We start from the raw sequence: 18,921 nt of genomic DNA on the forward strand, positions 1-18,921 counted from the left end.
AATCCAAGAACTAAATTATTATATTCCTCTTCAGGACTGAGAGCAATTCATAAATGTTGTAGTAGGGCCTGCAAAACATGTTGATTTATCTTCTTTGTTAATAATTTACTGGGGAGTATGATGCGTCTTTCTTTCTCTCCTAGACATTGCTGTTTTGGTTTTCTTTTTCTTGATAACAAGGCAATTTATACCCAAAATGGTAGAGAAAAATGCCCCAGAAGACTGGAACATAGCTATCTTCTGTTTGTCCACTGAGGCTCTGTTGGATATTGATTTTAGAATGTTTGGAGCAGTATTCTTTTTCTAACTATTGCTGCTGCTTTCATTTTTGTTTTAGAAAACAAGTCAATATTTCACAATTTAGATATTTCCTCCAAAATAGTTATCCTATGAAGTAGAAATAATGGAGTTCCAAGCTCCCAGAAGTATTCTGGGAATCTGATTAGTAAGGACTACTTGAGTCACTTACTATGAATTGAAGCTCTGATGTATTTAAATAAGATCTAATGGTCTCTAGGTAGTGCTGGTGAACCCATAAACTGTCTGGTATAACTTCCAATCAATGTTTTGCCTAGCAGGAAAATGACTTGTGATATCCGAGGCAAAAGAATGTGTGTATGCATAGGCACCTATACATAGGTGGTATATATGTCTGTGTATATGTATATGTACTCTGAGAAAGTATTTTGATATTATGAGAAATTTTATATCACAATATTTTTTAACATCTCTTATTTTCTCATTACAAATCACATAAATAGAATCTAACAAAAATATTCTTGGCTAGTAGAGATCACAATTGAAATAATGTTGAAACCATTGGTCTTAGCTATGATTTGCCATCACTAATCAAGAAATTAATAATGTAACAAGTAAACATCATAGACCATGCATAAGCATCACTATGTTCCTTTCTAGACCCATTTTTTACCTTTTTTTGCCAGCTAATTGTAACAAGTGAACCAGAAATGAAAATTAACCAAGAATTATACTTTGTGTGGCTTTGTTAGTATATTTGCAATAAAAATGTTTAAAATACACATACAGGTATCCCTTGCTTTTTTAAAGTTCATGTCATGCCACTAACTTTTATGAAAGACCTACATTAGTACCTGTCTTTCCTAACTGAAATAAATCCAAAGAGGATTTTTACTTCTACAAAAAAAAGAAGAGCAAAAAGCAAATATAGTAAATATAGTGTTCAACATTTGTTTTGCAAAGAGCCACTCTACAGGTAGCAGCATCCTGAGGGGCCCACGTGGCTTCTTCCTGAGGAACCATACTCGGCATCTCAGCATCAAGCTGCTGTAGCTTTGAATTGCCTATGAACATCTATGTTTTATCTTGGTTATGTTGTGAATCCATTAGCAAGATATATCTTAAGATATCAGAAAAGCCTAAGAGAGGTTAGTGTTGGGGTTTGGGAACTCTCAAAGATGTTTCCATATAAATTAATGGTAATTGCTTCTTTACTTCATGCCATTTCAACTTACAAAAGTTTTCATAGGAGCCCTCTACTTTCAGGTAATGGAGGAAATCTGTATGTGAAATGAAAGCACAGAATAAAAAACTAAGCAAAAAGATGAAACAAACAAACAAAAAATACCCACATACAATAAAAACTAACCCAGAATGGAATAACCTACAATGTCCCAGGATCAAACAAATGACCCTTCAACAGCTAAAAAGCACTATTTCAAATGATAAAGTTCCAGGTCAAAGTAGCTTAAGAAAAAGTCAGCCTTCACGATTGAAATAGTTGGTAAATACAGAGGAGGAGCTGGAACCGGGGAGCAGAATTAGTCACCCCACAATATGACTCTGTGCCATAAAACTTATTTGGGGCTAACCATTTTTGAAAGGCTCTGAAAACAGAGTAGAACTTTTCCTCTTAAAAGACACAGTTACTCTTAGGAGGGAAATCTCTTGTAAGGGGGTGTCCTTCTCTACACCATCTCTAGAAACTCTTATTAATGAAGAATGCAGATTTGGGTACTTTAAAAAAAATTACACGGGAAATTCTTTATTATATTATCAGTTCTACAATATCATCTTCCTTAAAAAAGATTTAAAACTGGATGACAGATTATTTCCTTTACTGTTGCAAATAATGTAAATTTATCAGCAAAGAGGTAAGTATCGAGTCATTTTTCTTTAAGCATGAACACATAAGGGAGCAATAAAATAGATTATAAACCTCATTTGGCCTGATCTTATAAGAAGTCACTCCAGCTGTCTTCAGTCCTGCTCTGCCTATAGGAAGATTTCCAGGACAGGTTTGTGTCATTCAGTCCACCCACAATAGGTTGGACAGGATAGTCTGTAATAACTGCCAGGATACCACATTGCATTCTGGGCTCCTTGACTGGCATTTGGCTTTACGTTCCAAGAGTACCTCCTTTGTGAATAGTCCTCTACAGTGGCACCAGGAGGAGGGATATGGCCTCTCTGGTAAATGTTCTGATTCTGTGAAATTTTTCTTACTGACTGCTACAAATCTTGGGTCTGACTGTGGAAATGCTGAGAAGGTACTGGGTAACCTTGGGTCTGATGTAGGTTATACCAATGTCCTTGATGAACAGATTTAATAGTGGTGTGGACTGGTTCCATCATATGTGTTGTATCTTTAAAACCACTTGATCTGGATACACTGGAATCCCTATTCCTTCTGATGAGATGAGATCTTTCTGAAGGTCTTCAGTGTAGTTTTGTCTTTCTAAGCAATGTCCACGGCACCTATTGAATAATTCATTTGCATCATCTGGCCTCATGCCTTGTACATCAATCAAATATCCGCAGATGAGACAGCCAGTCCTGTTTAAACCATGGGTACAATGAACACCAATAAGTTTGTCATTGTCTGTATTTTCTTTTAAAAACTCATTAACAGCACATTTGAATTTAAAAATAGTGTCATCATCCACCTGGGTGGATCAGTGATTGAGTATCTGCCTTTGGCTCAGGTTTTGATCCCGGGGTCCTAGGATTGAGTTCCACATCGGACTCCCTGCAGGGAGCCTGCTTCTCCCTTTGCCTATGTCTCCCTGTCTTTCAAGTATAAAAATCTTAAAAAAAAAAAATAAGAATGCAGATTCAAATTTGTGTAACAACAATACCCTTTTTTACTCTGCTTTTCTGGTAACCTTGCATTACTGGCCTTCCACCAACTTCCAATATTTTTCTTCTGTCTTTAGTTGGAAATAGTATTTAAGGCGATGACTTAGGTCATTTTGGAGAGTTACTTCATTTTCTTGGATATTTCCCATTATACAAGAGGTATTTATGTTATTAAACTTGTGTTTGTTCCTCTCCTGTTAATCTTTTTATTAGCAGGAGAGGAGTGGGGAGGAGTTCTCAGCCAGGAATCTGGAAGGCTGGAGGAAAAATTATTTCTCCTCTCTACACTAGAAATTCAGTATTGCCAATAATGCCTCTTACTCTCTTATTCTGCCCCCCTCACCCTGGCTCTCTCTGCTGCTTTCTGGATGTCAAATTCAGTCTCATCTTTATAAAACATGGGAGCCAGCAGGAGAGTGGGATTAGGGGCCATCACTAGAGATATGAACTAGAGTAAGCAAACAGATATATATTCCACAACTTATAGGAAATTGATTGGATGCCCTTTATTTATAGTCCATATGCAAATACATTTATTTATAAATGTGATATTGAACATATTATTCTACTGTATGCTTTTAACCCTTAACTATCATTCACACCAGTACATAAATGTCAAGCCTATCTTTCGCTTAATTATTTCATAATATGAATTCATAATATGTTTAAATCTGCTACTTACTCGCTATCTAACTTTGAGCTAGTATTTAGTATCTCTACAGCTCATCTTCTTCACCCAAAGAATTGGGACAATTACATTATTATTAGGATATAGAGAAAATTAAATGATTTAACAAATGTAAAGTACTTAGTATATTGCTGATGCATAGTAAGAACCTGGTAAAAGTGATCTACTATTAATTATTATTATTATTTTATCAATTATGCATGAGCATACAGATTCATTTTTCATCACATAAACACCTAAAATAGATATTCTTATATTTATTATTGTGTAAAAATATTTTCCCCTTTAATTAACAGAAATTGAATTAATAGATTAAAAAAAGGTTTGCACATTTAAAATGTTGAGATATTGCTAGATGGTTCTCCTGAAAGGTTGCATCAGTTCACGTATCCATCTCTAGGGACATTTCTCTACATTCTTAACAGTATTAAATTTTTAGATGATTACAAGTAAGTCTGTTTTAAATCCTACCTTTGGATTAAAAATAAATATTCTTTATCACATGCTATCCTAAAATGTTACAAATCCTTAAAAGAGGAATAAAAAGAAAGTTAAACAGTGTTTGGGGACCATAAAAGAAAAAAGTTTTCCAACTGTGAATCCTACTGCTGTTGATTAAGAAGGTATCTGGGGAAGAGTTAAATAGTACTTCTGGGGTTACCGGCCTTAGTTGCGAAGTAGAAAATTCAGGAAAAAAGCCAAATGTGTTTAATTTCCCACAATACATCACTTCAACCATCTGTGAGAAAGATAATGTTCTCTTAAAAGGAGAAACAATTACTGAGAAAGGGGGTTTAGGGGAATTACTTGATACTTATTTTGTGTTCTTCAATTAGCTCTTTGTTAATGTATTGCTAAGACATAAAATAATTAATAGCTTGAACACTAATGTTGAACAAAATAAAGAGCCATGACCTAAAATGAAATGATATTTCCATTTATAACTATGGTATAACTTTATTTTGTGCACATGATAAAATTAAAATATGATCTCCGTCTTCCTGGATACATGCATGGATATATAGTCAAATAGCTAAGAAAAATCGTATATGTTGACTTACTTAATAAAATATTATTGTAACCTAGATGATAGATCAAAGAGAATGGCTTCTCCAATAGAATGATTTTAGGTAGGATGTTTTTAAAAATACTTATTATGGGAAGTTATTGCTCTTTTCCATTTCATTTCCCTACAGATGAATATTTTTTCAATTTTTTGACATTTTCTCTCTCTCCAGGTTATATCTAATAAATCTCTAGACTCTATTATATATGTATAGCAAGTACTTAGGTTCCATTATCCACTTTATGGAAGTAGAAAAATTTCCAAGAAACACTGCCTCCATGGCAGAAAAAGTCAACTATACAAAGAACAATACCGTAAATTACAGGATCAAATATCTCAGCGAATATGTTCTCCAATTGTACATTAAAATTCATCTCTCTAGTGGTGTTACAAACAACATACTTGGAAAAATTCATAAGAAACTTCAAATTATGTGAAACATTTGGTTTGCAAGGACAGGCTTAAAAAAAAAATCCTGTGTAAAATTCCTAGAAACACAATTTATGTCCTAACATGCTTAAAGGCTAGGGTTGTCCCAGGCAACAGCAGCTTTTGTTCAGCATATCTGGCTTTGGGTAGATTCATGGACCGTTTGCAATCAGTGTTGAAATGCAGGCTCCAGTGAAAACTGTGAGAAGCTGAGAAATGTTACATGCATAATTCATAGTTCCCTCATCACTGGATGTATGCGTGTGAGGATTCAGGGTTACACTGCTACCCTAGTTCATTGAAAGTATAAATTTGAATATATTCAACATTCTTTTACTCATTTTTAAAATCCCATATCTTTTATTAAAAGGAAGATTTTCTGGAAAGGTATTCTCACTTTTACACTCACAACTTCCTACCATGACCCACACAGCCCTAAATTATCTGCTTTGTATTATTCCAATCTCATTACACATTCTTGTCTCCCTCCTGACTTTTTAGTTACACTGGTCTCTTGACAATTCCTAGAATATTCCAAGCTATTTCCTCACTCAGGACTGTGGATATCACACTGTTTTTTTCCACTTATGGTGGGCAGATTCTAAGATGGCCTCCAGTGATCTCTAATTCCTGAAATTCACATCCTTGTTTAGTTCTTTCTCCTGAGTATGGACTGGATCCTGTAATCAGCTTCTAATGAATAGACTACAGCGATATAATGGAATGCCACTTCAGTGATTAGGTATAAAAGACTGAATACTATTTCTTATTTCCTCTAAGAGAAGCCAGCTGCAGTGTAGTGAGCTGCGCTAAGGAGAGGGCCATGAGGCAGAGCACTGAAGCAGGTCTTTGACCAAAAGTCATCAAAGAACTGAAGTCTTCAGTCCAATAGCTGGTGAGGAACTAATTCTGACTATATCCACATGAGTGAGCTTAGAAGCAAATCCTGCTCCAGTAGAATCTTCAGAAACCACACGAATCAGAGGTTCTCAGAATAGCTGTACCTAGATTCATGACCTGCAGAAACCATGACTAATAAATGTATATTGTTTTAAGCCAATTATTTTTGAAGTAATTTGTTATGCAGCAATGGATAACTAATATGACACCTAAGCTACTCTTCTCTTGGTCTTTGTTTTCTCCTTTTCTTCACTTCTCAGTTTCAAAGTCACCTCCTCAAAGAGGCTTTCTTTTATCATTCCAAGTGAAGTATATTATCCTTTACCCTTTATTTTCTATTTAAAAATTTGTTGCATTTCTTACTTAATTACAAAGTAGTATATAGTTTTCTATAGTTTTCACAGTAAAATTGAAAATTAAGGGGAGGTTCTATCCTTCTCTTTTCCATAGTATCTATCACAGTGTGTTATATTTAGTAAGAACTCAATAAACACTTGCTAAATAAGTTATTAACAGATTCCATAACTTATGGAACATATATAATCCATAAGAGTTTAGTTTTTTTTAAATAATTATTATTTATAATTGTTATTATTGGTAGGATATTTAGGTTATGAAAATGACTATGAAAAATAGAATATAATAGATAAGTCGTAGATATGTTATGAACTTCACTCAAATATCTATTTCAAATTTTTCTTTAAATGATTTTGTATCTGTTTAAGATTTATGGGGGCTGACTTTATCTAATAGATAGTGAAGTCATCTTAGATATATGCAAGAAACAAATGAAAGAGAAAGCTTCCAGTATTTATAAAATATTTCATGTCTTCTCCATCTTTAGGGTTCTCACAGAATAGTATTGATGATTAGAATATAGACACAGATATCCATAAAATTTCCTATTATCATTTAAAAGGCTGAATAGTATAACAAGTCACCAAATGTTAAATTTTGATATGTAAAGTAGCATCAAAAATATTGAAGTAAGTTTGAGCTACAGATTTGTGAATCTAAGAATTAAGTAGTGGTCTTAAAATGAAAACATATGTAATCTAAAATTTTTGTAAAATATGACATTGTACATAGAGATTCTTTTATTCCATTTATGGCAATGCCCTCTGTTACTAATAAAATAATCTGTAGTTTTATAAATTGTTTAAATTGAGTTGAAGGAAGGGTCAAATAGCCATAACAAAAGATGTTGGTTAAAAAAACAAACAACACAAATGTAAGACAAGATCCTTTTGAAAAATATACCAGAAATGCGGAAATGGGCTATAATTCTCAGATATATTTTATGGAAGATGAAGGATGAATTAAATGATAAAACCAGCTATCTAGGATAGAGGATATACTTCTCTTAACATGAAAATTAAGTCTGTACTAGACTCAGACAGGCTGACTGGCGTTTTTATCCTTGTTCTGCCATTTATTCACTTTATGGTTTCAAACAGTTACCAAACATCCTTGAGCCACTATATGTGAAATGAAGGAAATAGCAGGACTTTTCCTTGATTTGAAGGCTAAGTGGGTTTCTGCACATAATGGTCAGTACCATTATATGCAGTAGCACAGGGCCCATGATAAATAAAAGCTCAATATTATCAGCTATATAATTAATGGGAATTTTTATTATCATTAACTTATTATTATTATCTGCTACCACTACCAAAATAGGAAAAAGAAAGAGAAAATTATATCATATCTATCACAGTGGTAAATAAAACTGAGAATTATATCAGTATGTTGATGAACTGCCATTGATAGTTACCTGTGAACAACAATAAGGTAAAAACTTTTGAAATCCCCTTTGTGAAACATAAGTTATATACCTATATCACAGAGACTTTTCTATAATTCACCACTTGTAATAAAATGTACCAATACAGCATTGGTTGGTTGCACAAAGTAAATATTTATTGAAAATATCATAAAAAATTGTTATAATTAACAATTATATTTATGATCTTCACACTTAAATCTAATTTCTAATACCATAGGGAAAAATAAACATGTCTAGAGACATATCAAAAGGGCATTATATTTTGTCCTTAAAGATAAAAATTCATGATTTCCAAGGTAAACTTAAATTTTTAATGTACATTACAATAGTGATGTGATTATGGATTTGATGATAGATCTGGCTATACAGATCTGATTTTCAATACTCATTTCTGCCAATGTTACTATAAATACCAACAATTTCTCTTTGGCCTCTTCTACACTTAAAGACACTTAGAGTTTTTACTAATTATTTCCTAGAGCTATCTGAAGCAGAACTTCCCACTGCTGCTTTAAGTTGTATATCAATGTTAGATCACAAAGCAACATGATTTGAAATTATTACTGGTTTCTATAGAACAGTTGACAGATTCTTTAACAAAGTGTTTGAGATGTTTGTGCTAACATTTCTTTTTTCAAACTTGCCACTTATCTCTGCCTCTCTTTTTTGTAGCCTTAATGGACTATTGGAAATAATCTGAGCATGCCTTGCATTTCCATGGCTATATACTTTTTCACAAACTCCCACATGGCAAATGTCACTACACCAAAATTTTTAGATCTTTTATCTTCTTCAAGTCTGAGGTATTGTCATCATCTCCAGAGAATCCCCACTCACTTTGTTCCTTGCATATCTTTCACTTCTAAAAAGAGCTAATGACTCCTTTTAGTGTGTGCACTTAATTTTTATCACCAGCAGAGAACAACAGTTGGCAGTTGGCATTTGATTCTTGTATTGTTTTTCCCAAGATGTTATGGTTTCTCTGACAAAGATGTTATATTTTATTCCTCTAACTTTAAGGCTAGCACATAGTTTGGAAGCCATTAAGTATACCTTCAGCTTGATGTACTGAACTGAAACTAATTTCACTGTTATCTTCAAGTTTAGTTTCCAGGGTTTGGTTGTTGGTTTGTTTTAAGCTAGCACAATGGATCATACACAGCAGGAAGCAAAAATATTAATGAATATATGAATGAGTAACTCTTATTCTTGTGAGAAGTAAAGCAGAAAGAGATGAAAAGTCCCTTGCCTTGACCTCCACCACAGGTATGCATACATGTATAGGTGCATCATTTTTTAGAAAAAAACAGTAATATGATTGCCACAGGAAATATCTGACTTATGATTTTTTAAAAGATTTTATTTATTTATTCATGAGAGGCACACAGAGAGAGGCAGAGACACAGGCAGAGGGAGAAGAAGGCCCCCTGCAGGAAGTCCATTGAGGGACTCAATCCTGGGATCCCGGGATCACGACCTGAGCTGAAGGCAGATGCTCAACCACTGAGCCACCCAGGCGTCCCCTGACTTACGATTAATAGTTGTGACTGTGTTCTATTCTGACTTTAAAATCTTTATTATTTGAAATAAGACATCAATATCAATATTCCAGGGACACCTGGGTGGCTCAGCAGTTGAATGTCTGCCTTTGATTCAGGGTGTGATCCCAGGATCTGGGATCGAGTCCTGCATCAGGCTCCCTGTGAGAAGTCTGCTTCTCCCTCTGCCTATGTCTTTGCCTCTCTATCTCTCTGGTCTGTCTCTTATGAATAAATAAATAAATCTTTAAAAAGTAAGAAAATATCAACATTCCAAACACGCTTAGGACTATAAATTCCTGAATGATTGGCTCTTATTGACAAATCTGTGGATAGCTAACTTGACTCATTTGATTAGATGCAGCTACTCTTAAAACAACCACCAGATTCTTGTAAATTTTCTTAAAATTTGGAATTCAATTTTTGCTCTATACTGTGTATTTTTAAAATAAATTTTAATGCAAAATATGTCAACAGAGTGTCATGAAAGTAGAAAATTTAGGAAGCAAACATCCTATTTTAAGGCAAAATGTTTGGGATGAGATACTACAAGTTTATATAGTTGGTTTCCATTATAAACAGAACTTTAAAGAGCAAGGTAAAATATATGGAGAAAGTGGAGAGTGCCAGATGAATACAATCAGCAGTGATGATATATGTTTACAAATGTATGCAGTTATATCTATATGCATGTGCATAGATATGTATGTATATATGTATAATGGCATGAATAGTGAGGAAACAAACTTTTGATTGGATGATAGACTCTTAGATTCTACACACCTATGTATATGCTTCTGAGCCAAGGGAAGGTATTGGTAAAGGCATCAGCTTTTCAAAAACTTAAGAGCTAGTGTATCAAGAGTAAGAACTGTTTTGTTTGTTGTTATTGTTGCTGTTTTTGACTCAAACAAGAATGTTATTCTTCAGGAAGAATCAGCTGGATATAATCACCATAAGACAGAGCAAATATGCAAATATCAAGATTTGCTGAAGAATGTTTCAGAAAAGTCAGCTGAACTTGCTGACTAGGAAAGTATTTGCATATAACAAGTGCTTATTTTAAAATATCATTTTTGAAAAATCATGGATCTTAAATAGCTACATTGCCAAGGAAGAAAAATAGAAACTTAGCTATAAAGCAGACAAATAAATTATTAGAGTCTCACTTAATGCTCAGCGATAAAAAAGTTATTATTGGATTGTAAGAACAAGGAATCATTGAAGAAAAAAGAGTCAGAATGGAAAACTTACTCTCCCAGCTTTTACCACACAAATACTCTCAGAAATAGGCAAATTAAATGATAATGAAAATGTTTGAGATGGATAAGCTCAGCTTTGAATCTTTGCTGGTGTTTCAGCTGGATATCCTGTCCGAGACTACGCCTGCCCATTTGTAACATGTATTATTAAAAACTTCCCCCTACCCTGTGACTACACACTAATAACAATACTTAGGGAATAACTAATGTTCTTCCAATGATCAGCTCTAGGATTAGAGTATACAAAAAATTTTAACTACTATTATTTTAGATTTTGTCCAGGTGACCTTGACACCATTTGTCAATTTCAGTATAATATGGTTTTGATTTATCCTCTACAAGTACATATAATTATTCCTTATTGATAAAGCAGAAAGAAGAAATGCATACCTCCATATATTTATAAATGGTACAACCTTACTCTAAGGTAAGATTGTGACCCCCCTTGAATAAATCTCTTTCCTTCCATTGCTTCCAGGAATAATTCATTGATAAGCATGAGGTATGATCCTCAAAAGAAAGAGGTTCTTAAAATAACACTGAGAACATTTTTAAAGACTGTAGAATTATACAAGAGAAGTTTCTTCCCATATACCCAATTAGTCTAGAAGAGACAAAGAATAAAGGAAGAATCATTTCTTTTAGAACATACATGATACTGAGGTGATGCATATCCCCATTGTTCTATCTCAGCCACCTAAACATGATTTTTTCAAATGAAAAAGAAACAGAGTAAATTCTGCTCACTGAAAAGGACGATCATTTTTTCAAGTTCACATTATACCTGTTGCTCTAACTTACTGAATACAGTGAAGCACCTAACCTTTTCTTGTCCTGTTACCACTCAAGATAGCATTTGTTCAGGCTTCACAATAGCAATTATTAGTAATGATTTCAACTGAAGACCTTTTGTTATCTTGGTTTAAAACTGATGTAGGATGTACAAGTGTCTACAGAAAAAAGAACAAAAAACAACTTCCAGAAGGCTCAGCTTCAAAACAGCCTGATTCTTTGTAATATCTATAATTAAAGTCTCTGAAGAGAATACAACTTCAATTACAGTGAGTCCTAACAATCCATAGGATGAAATCACAATAAGGAAAACCTTCAGTAAAATAGGAGAACCAACTCTCAAAGAAAATAAGTGACCAACAATTGGATGCTAAATTTGGGAGGTGAATTGTTTTATCAAGAGATATTATTATGGAAAGTACAAATGGACACAAATGGGTATTATGTATTCTGTAAAATATGAATTTAACTGCCATTTAGATATAGTCTCATGACTTCAGGATCACATCGCTGACACTTCTTTCTACATTTTTTTATAAATCTTTTTTTTTAAAAGATTTTTAATTTATTTATTCATGAGAGACACAGAGAAAGAAGCAGAGACATAGGCAGAGGGAGAAACAGGCCCCTCTTGGGGAGCCTGATGCGGAGCGCAATCCTGGGACCCTGGGATCAAGCCCTGAGCCGGAGGCAGATGCTTTTTGTTTTGTTTTTGTTTTTGTTTTGCTTTTTTACACTTTCTTATTCTCTACTTTTGAAGATCTCCTTTCTGAAGACACTACCTATTTATCTACCTCTATATTGATAGGATTAGTGATAAACCAGGAATAATTTTTCTCTATGTCTGTGCTTCAGAAACTTTAACGTGCATGGGAATTCCATAAAAATTTTGTTAAAATTTAGATTCTGATTCAGCAGGTTGGGGGTGGAGATAATGATTCTACATTGCTATACGTTCCCAGATGATGCTGATACTACTTGTCCACGGACCACACTTAGAGTAGCATGGTTCTGTGTGATCTGCAGTAGGAAAAATGCATGTTATACAGAGCTGGGCCAATAATCACTAGCCTTGCCAGTTGCTGTAATTAAAGTCTTAAGCCGTAGGAACTTTAATTATGATAATTCACAAACTTTCGAGAAGAAAGAAGCGATAGAGAACTGGACAATAAGCTGCATTTCTTATTTGATGAATGACAACAAATAAATTTCTCCAAACCTATTTTTTATAATCTGTATAATGGGACCAAAAATACCTACCTTACAGTATGTAAAGATTATGTGGGATACTGTGTTGAAGGCACTTATCACAGCACCTTGCACACAATAAGAATTTAATAAGGGACATTACTTATTTACTAGTAAATACTATTATTACTATCATCAAAATAGAATATTGAAGACCACAGGGAAAATCCAGACTAGTGTATCTACTACATAAGTGAGGAAACTGAAGCCCAGCAGTGGAAATGACTTGTTCAGGATTGCATAACAAATCAGTAGTGAGCTGAGGTAGGAATTTTATCTCTTTTTCATACAACTAACTCATTAATTCACCCATTCATTCATTAAAGCATTGTAGTTAGTATGCTGTGAATACAAAATGAGAACATATGACACCTTGCTTTCAAGGAACATTGAAGAACTGTTTTCCACTACAAGGGCATTTTAAAAAGTATACATAAAACTTGCTTTAATAAAGGAGTAGTGGCTATAAAGAAGGAGCATCAGAAATGTAAATGGAAACTTTCATTAAAATTTAAATAAAAATCCAGAGTTTGTTAAGTAAGTATGAGAAAGGAAAATATTTTAAGCTGAAGGATCAACATGAGCAAAGGTAAAAGTCAGATTGCAATGGTGGCAGGAGCTTGATATATATATACCGTACACAATTATGAAGGATTGGAATAGATGAGATTGCATTGTGAAGCAGAGGGATTGAGTTCACCATTAGGAGACCCAGTCCAGTCCTCTGTAAATATTGCCATCTATGATGTTCTACAATTTGTGAGTTAGTTGTCAACATCTAACATTTGGGAATTTTCACATGAACATACTATTTTTTAGTTTCCTTTTTAAATTCAGAAAAAAATTAACATTCTAGATATGCTCCTCCATGTAGAAAAGCTTAATTAGAACTAGGTGATGGGTGTCCCTTTTTAATGGTTTATCTGTTTCTCAGACTCAAATTCTTATCGATGTATACATGAATCCTTTAGGCCTTTGAAATCTATGACCAAGGCAGCTTATATATTATATCTTTTCTACTTTTAACTTTGAACAGCACTGAGCTGCTTAGAACCTGAAATTCTTGGCCAGTGGAGGATGTATCAAAGTGACCTATTTTCTAAATACTTCTTTTTCTGAGAAAGTCAGTCATTGATTCCAACAAGATGTATTTTGATGTGAGGACTTCTCTTGATTATTGTCTACTACCTAAAAGGTCAAAGTCACAAGTTCTATCTCCTTGAATACAAGTCAATTTACTTGATCTATGATTATCATTACCATTAAGCTATCATTTAAAATTTTAAGAAATACATAAATTTCAAAATAAAATATTCAGGTAAGTCAATTGGTAATTATCTATATTAATATTCAAATTTCTATAAAAATAGTAAGAAAGTAAGTGGAAAACATATAGATAATCCCCGAGTAAAACTCATATGTAACAATGAGTATAAAAAGGGTACAGATGGGTACCCTTTTTATAGATGGTACAAATGGGTACAGATATGACAAAGATAGCTTTGTCAAAAGATAGTTCCATATACTAAGTGCTGAAACATATTTTCAGAAAGGGGGAAAAAAGTCTTTTAATTATTTATCTAACTTTATTCATAATCTTAAATAAAATTCCCCAAAGTAGTTCATTTTTATGAAATCATCAAATTACACTAAGATATTTGAAACCAGGCGGGCAATTTTATTGGTGTTATTTATTTGAATGTAGAAAATACATTTAGTTATTCATTTCGTATTTTAGAAGAGATGCAACTGCTAGTGTGATTTCTGAAGGAATAATACATGTTTATTCAACTCATGTTTTGGAGAAAAAATAATATGGAAAAAGTATTAATGGGACTGTTTCTAGTATTTGTTGGCATAGAATAAACGAGGATAATATTTATGCATTTAGTCAGCAAAGTAACACTTTTCTGAAACTCAATGGTCAAGGAGAACTCACTATTCTTTTTTCATTTGTTTTTTGCTCTCATTAAAAGTAGACAAATTGTCTACTACTTCCTATTGTTTTCATATATGTTAAAGGCATTATACTTTTTGATGGTAGTTTTTGGTTGCCATTTTGGGATGCTATTGCCATTTGGGATGCTATTGTCATGGTAAAGCATGATGACCTTACAAAATAGCATATAGTTTAATAGTACATAGACTTAAGTATGTACATATGTATGCATGTATGTATATTTTTTACAATTTTACTGAGACACAATTTATATAGCATAAAATTATGCATTTTAACTGTACAATTCAAAGATGTTTGGCAAACTTAGGTGTCTTGCAACTATCACCATGATCTAATTTTAGAACATTTTCATCACCCCAATTAGATTCTTGAATTTCTTTATACTTAATTCCCATAGTCATGCCCAGCTCAGGCAACCGGTAATTTACTTTCTGTATCATACAATTGCCTTTTCTTGAAATTTCATTCAGAAGGACTCATATGTGATCTTTTGTGTTTTCTTTCACTCAGCATAATGTTTTTGAGGTCCATTCATTTTGTATCATACATTAGTATTTTATTCTTTTTTACCATATAGATATACATATTTTGTTTACTTACCCACCAGGCTGAGCATTTATCCTTTTTTTTTCATTTAATTCACAATATTTCGTTGGTTCCATTTAAAATGCTTCATATCTTAATGACAATCTTAATATTTCCCTGTTCTTGAAGAGGAATGTGAAACATGTATCTGGATCCCCTTTTAAATCTAAAGTTGGCCAGACCCTGATGATTTTGCATTAATAAACTATCTAATGAAATAATTTACTTATTAGCCAAATATAGTATAATTTAATTTCATTGTGACCCCAGATTTTACTGATGTGAAAATTTTTCCTGGACACAAGTAATGATTTTTCTAGACACTGTCACACAAGCAGGGCTTGCTGTTGCATGAGCCATGAGGAAGAGGTTTGGTGAAAGAATTACAAATGAAAAAATCCATTAATAAAAAGAGCATACTTAAAGATATTCCATTTTTCTAGCAGAGGTCAGAAGGAACTGTTTTGTTCAGCAAAGCTTTAATGCTTCATGAACACACAGAAAAGCTAATCCCAGGCTAGTTAAAAATGCCAAGTTCATGCAATGGCAAAAGAAATGTTATACCACTTATGGATTTGTGGAGAGCAAAAAAAAAAAAAAAAAAGACAGAAAACATTACAAAATGTGTTGTTCTATATGCTAACAGGCTTTAGAAGAAGTTTCAGTCTGTTTATAATCAAAATGCTGATATTGGCTGACATATACTCAGAATGTGTAAACAGAGAACAGAGAAGCAAAAGAAGGTGTAGAAGATTAAGCAGAGTATTGTATAATTTATGAACCCCTGGAAAATGATAGAGTATAACAGAAAACAACTGAGACTCATTATCTGTACTCTACATAGAAAAGAGAAACTGAGTAGCACCCAGAAATATTTTTCTTATAAGCCGCATATACTTAATTTGCAATTAGTTTTTTGTATTCATAGATTTTATGATTTTACAATTGCAAAAAATATTTTCCACACTCTCTTCTCTTTTTACATTTATTTGAAAGCAAAGGAAATCCCAGTAAAAAGAAACAAATGTGAAAATCTTGATTCTTCCTTGACATGTCCATTCAATGATGTATCACGTCAATGGTTTTATTGTCTCTGGACAAAGTCTAAGTTCTTAACATTTGTAAGCGGTTAAACATTTGCTTCATTAAACAAAGCCCTTAGAATACAAAATATCTCTATACAATAGGTCGAGGGCAGTGCTTTTGTTGTTCTAATCTACTGAATTGCTAGAGAGAGAAATGGTATCTCACAGAAGGAAAATAAAACATTATTGCAGAAATATTTTACTTTTCTTAGCAGTTATTTTTCTTTGGGATCAAGAGTTTTGATATTTTGTTTCTAAAGATATAACCATTCTCTTGTATTTTGGAAAAATATATAATTACATTGTTTAGAAATCTTTTTCTTAATTTTGGATAGATTTTTATTCCAAAATTCTTAACATGCCAATGTCGTAAATGGTGCTTAGACTTTGTTGAGCCACTCTAGAGTTTCTTGGTATGAAAATGCCTTAGTATATCTCTCAAAATGGTCCCTTAATATCTGAGAAATGAATGTCTGCCAGTGATAGTCTATCATTTCTAAATGATATACTTTCTCAGATGCTTTGGAATTAATTCACCCATTCATCCTACAAATATGTATTAAACTTTTACTATGTTCCAGGAGTACAATAAGCAACACATAGTAGGTAGATGACATATATAGAATGTTAGTGACCATGATAATAGAAAGAAATATGTTAGCAAAAAGGAATATTAAATGTGGGAAAAGGTGAAATATAAGATAAGGAGGCCTTTAGAAGCCTTTAGAAGGTAAGGGAGTTTTCCCTGGGAGTATCTGCTGGAAATGGATTAAATCAAAGGGACCAGGCAAAGGCTCTGAAATAGGTTTCATAAATTCAAACTATATCTATCCACAATCCAACCACAGCTCCCCACCCACTTTTCTACCACCATGGTTCAGCCACCAACCTGTCTCCTGGCTTATTGCAAGGCCCTAAAACTGGTCTCCTTACTTACTCAATGCTGAGGTCCCTTTGCTAGCAAAGAGCAAGGATAGAAGTAGGGAGACCAGAAAGGACCTAGAACATAGGGGAAGCCACTCAATAGGACAAAAACAAGTGGATATGGGAGAAGAAATTCAGCTTTGAATAAAACTCAGATAACTATCTGAGATGTCCATCAGACATCTAGGTAGAGATGCAAGTCAGCATTTGTTTTTTTTTTTTTATTTTATTTATTTTTTTTTAATTTATTTTTTATTGGTGTTCAATTTACTAACATACAGAATAACCCCAGGTGCCCGTCACCCATTCACTCCCACCCCCCGCCCTCCTCCCCTTCCACCACCCCTAGTTCGTTTCCCAGAGTTAGCAGTCTTTACGTTCTGTCTCCCTTTCTGATATTTCCCACACATTTCTTCCCCCCTTCCCTTATATTCCCTTTCACTATTATTTATATTCCCCAAATGAATGAGAACATATAATGTTTGTCCTTCTCCGACTGGCTTACTTCACTCAGCATAATACCCTCCAGTTCCATCCACGTTGAAGCAAATGGTGGGTATTTGTCATTTCTAATAGCTGAGTAATATTCCATTGTATACATAAACCACATCTTCTTTATCCATTCATCTTTCGTTGGACACCGAGGCTCCTTCCACAGTTTGGCTATCGTGGCCATTGCTGCTATAAACATCGGGGTGCAGGTGTCCCGGCGTTTCATTGCATTTGTATCTTTGGGGTAAATCCCCAACAGTGCAATTGCTGGGTCGTAGGGCAGGTATATTTTTAACTGTTTGAGGAACCTCCACACAGTTTTCCAGAGTGGCTGCACCAGTTCATATAGTAATTTTCTTTATTCATTCATCTGTTGATGGTCACTTAGGTTTTCATATATTAGCTATTCTGAAAAATGCTGCAATAATCATGTATTACAGATATCTATTCCAGATGCTGTTTTCATTTCTTTTGGATATATATCCAAGAGTAGAATTTTTACCTATTTTTGATTTTTTGAGGAACCTGCATATTGTTTTCCATAGTGGCCCCAATTTATATTCCCATCAAAAGTGCACAAGGGTTCCCTTTTCTCCATATCCTCATGTTATCTCTTGTCTTTTTGATCATAGCCATTCTAACAGGTGGGAGGAATATCTCATTTTGGTTTTGATATGCATTTTCCTGATTAGTGGTGTTGAGCACCTTTTTCATGTTCCTGTTGGCTAATTGTATGTCTTCTTTGGAAAAAAGTCTCTGTTCAGTTCCTCTGACTATTTTTTTTTAATGGAATTGCTTATTTGTTTATTTTGCTCTTGAGTTGTATAAAATTTTTATATCACCATTTATTTATTAATATATGTGTATCTCCATTATACTGACCATTAACACTGTCTTGCTTGCTCACTGTGCTTATTCTAATTTCCAAAATAACTTCAGAAGCATTTCAGGTATACAGAAGTTAATTACCAAATAAATGAATTGATGAAATTTTATCTGTTCTTGCCCTCACTTGAATAACACAGACTTTCTATCCCCTTGCAATGTCC

General features: G+C 33.6%; 1 pseudogene; it reads right to left on the reverse strand.

The window, feature by feature from the left end:
* Nucleotides 1-2,032: 2,032 nt before the first annotated feature.
* On the reverse strand, nt 2,033-2,921 carry LOC100688503 (annotated as a pseudogene).
* Between the last annotated feature and the right edge of the window lie 16,000 nt (nt 2,922-18,921).

Source organism: Canis lupus, chromosome 4 (genome assembly GCF_011100685.1).
Source record: "Canis lupus familiaris isolate Mischka breed German Shepherd chromosome 4, alternate assembly UU_Cfam_GSD_1.0, whole genome shotgun sequence".
NCBI lineage: Eukaryota > Metazoa > Chordata > Mammalia > Carnivora > Canidae > Canis > Canis lupus.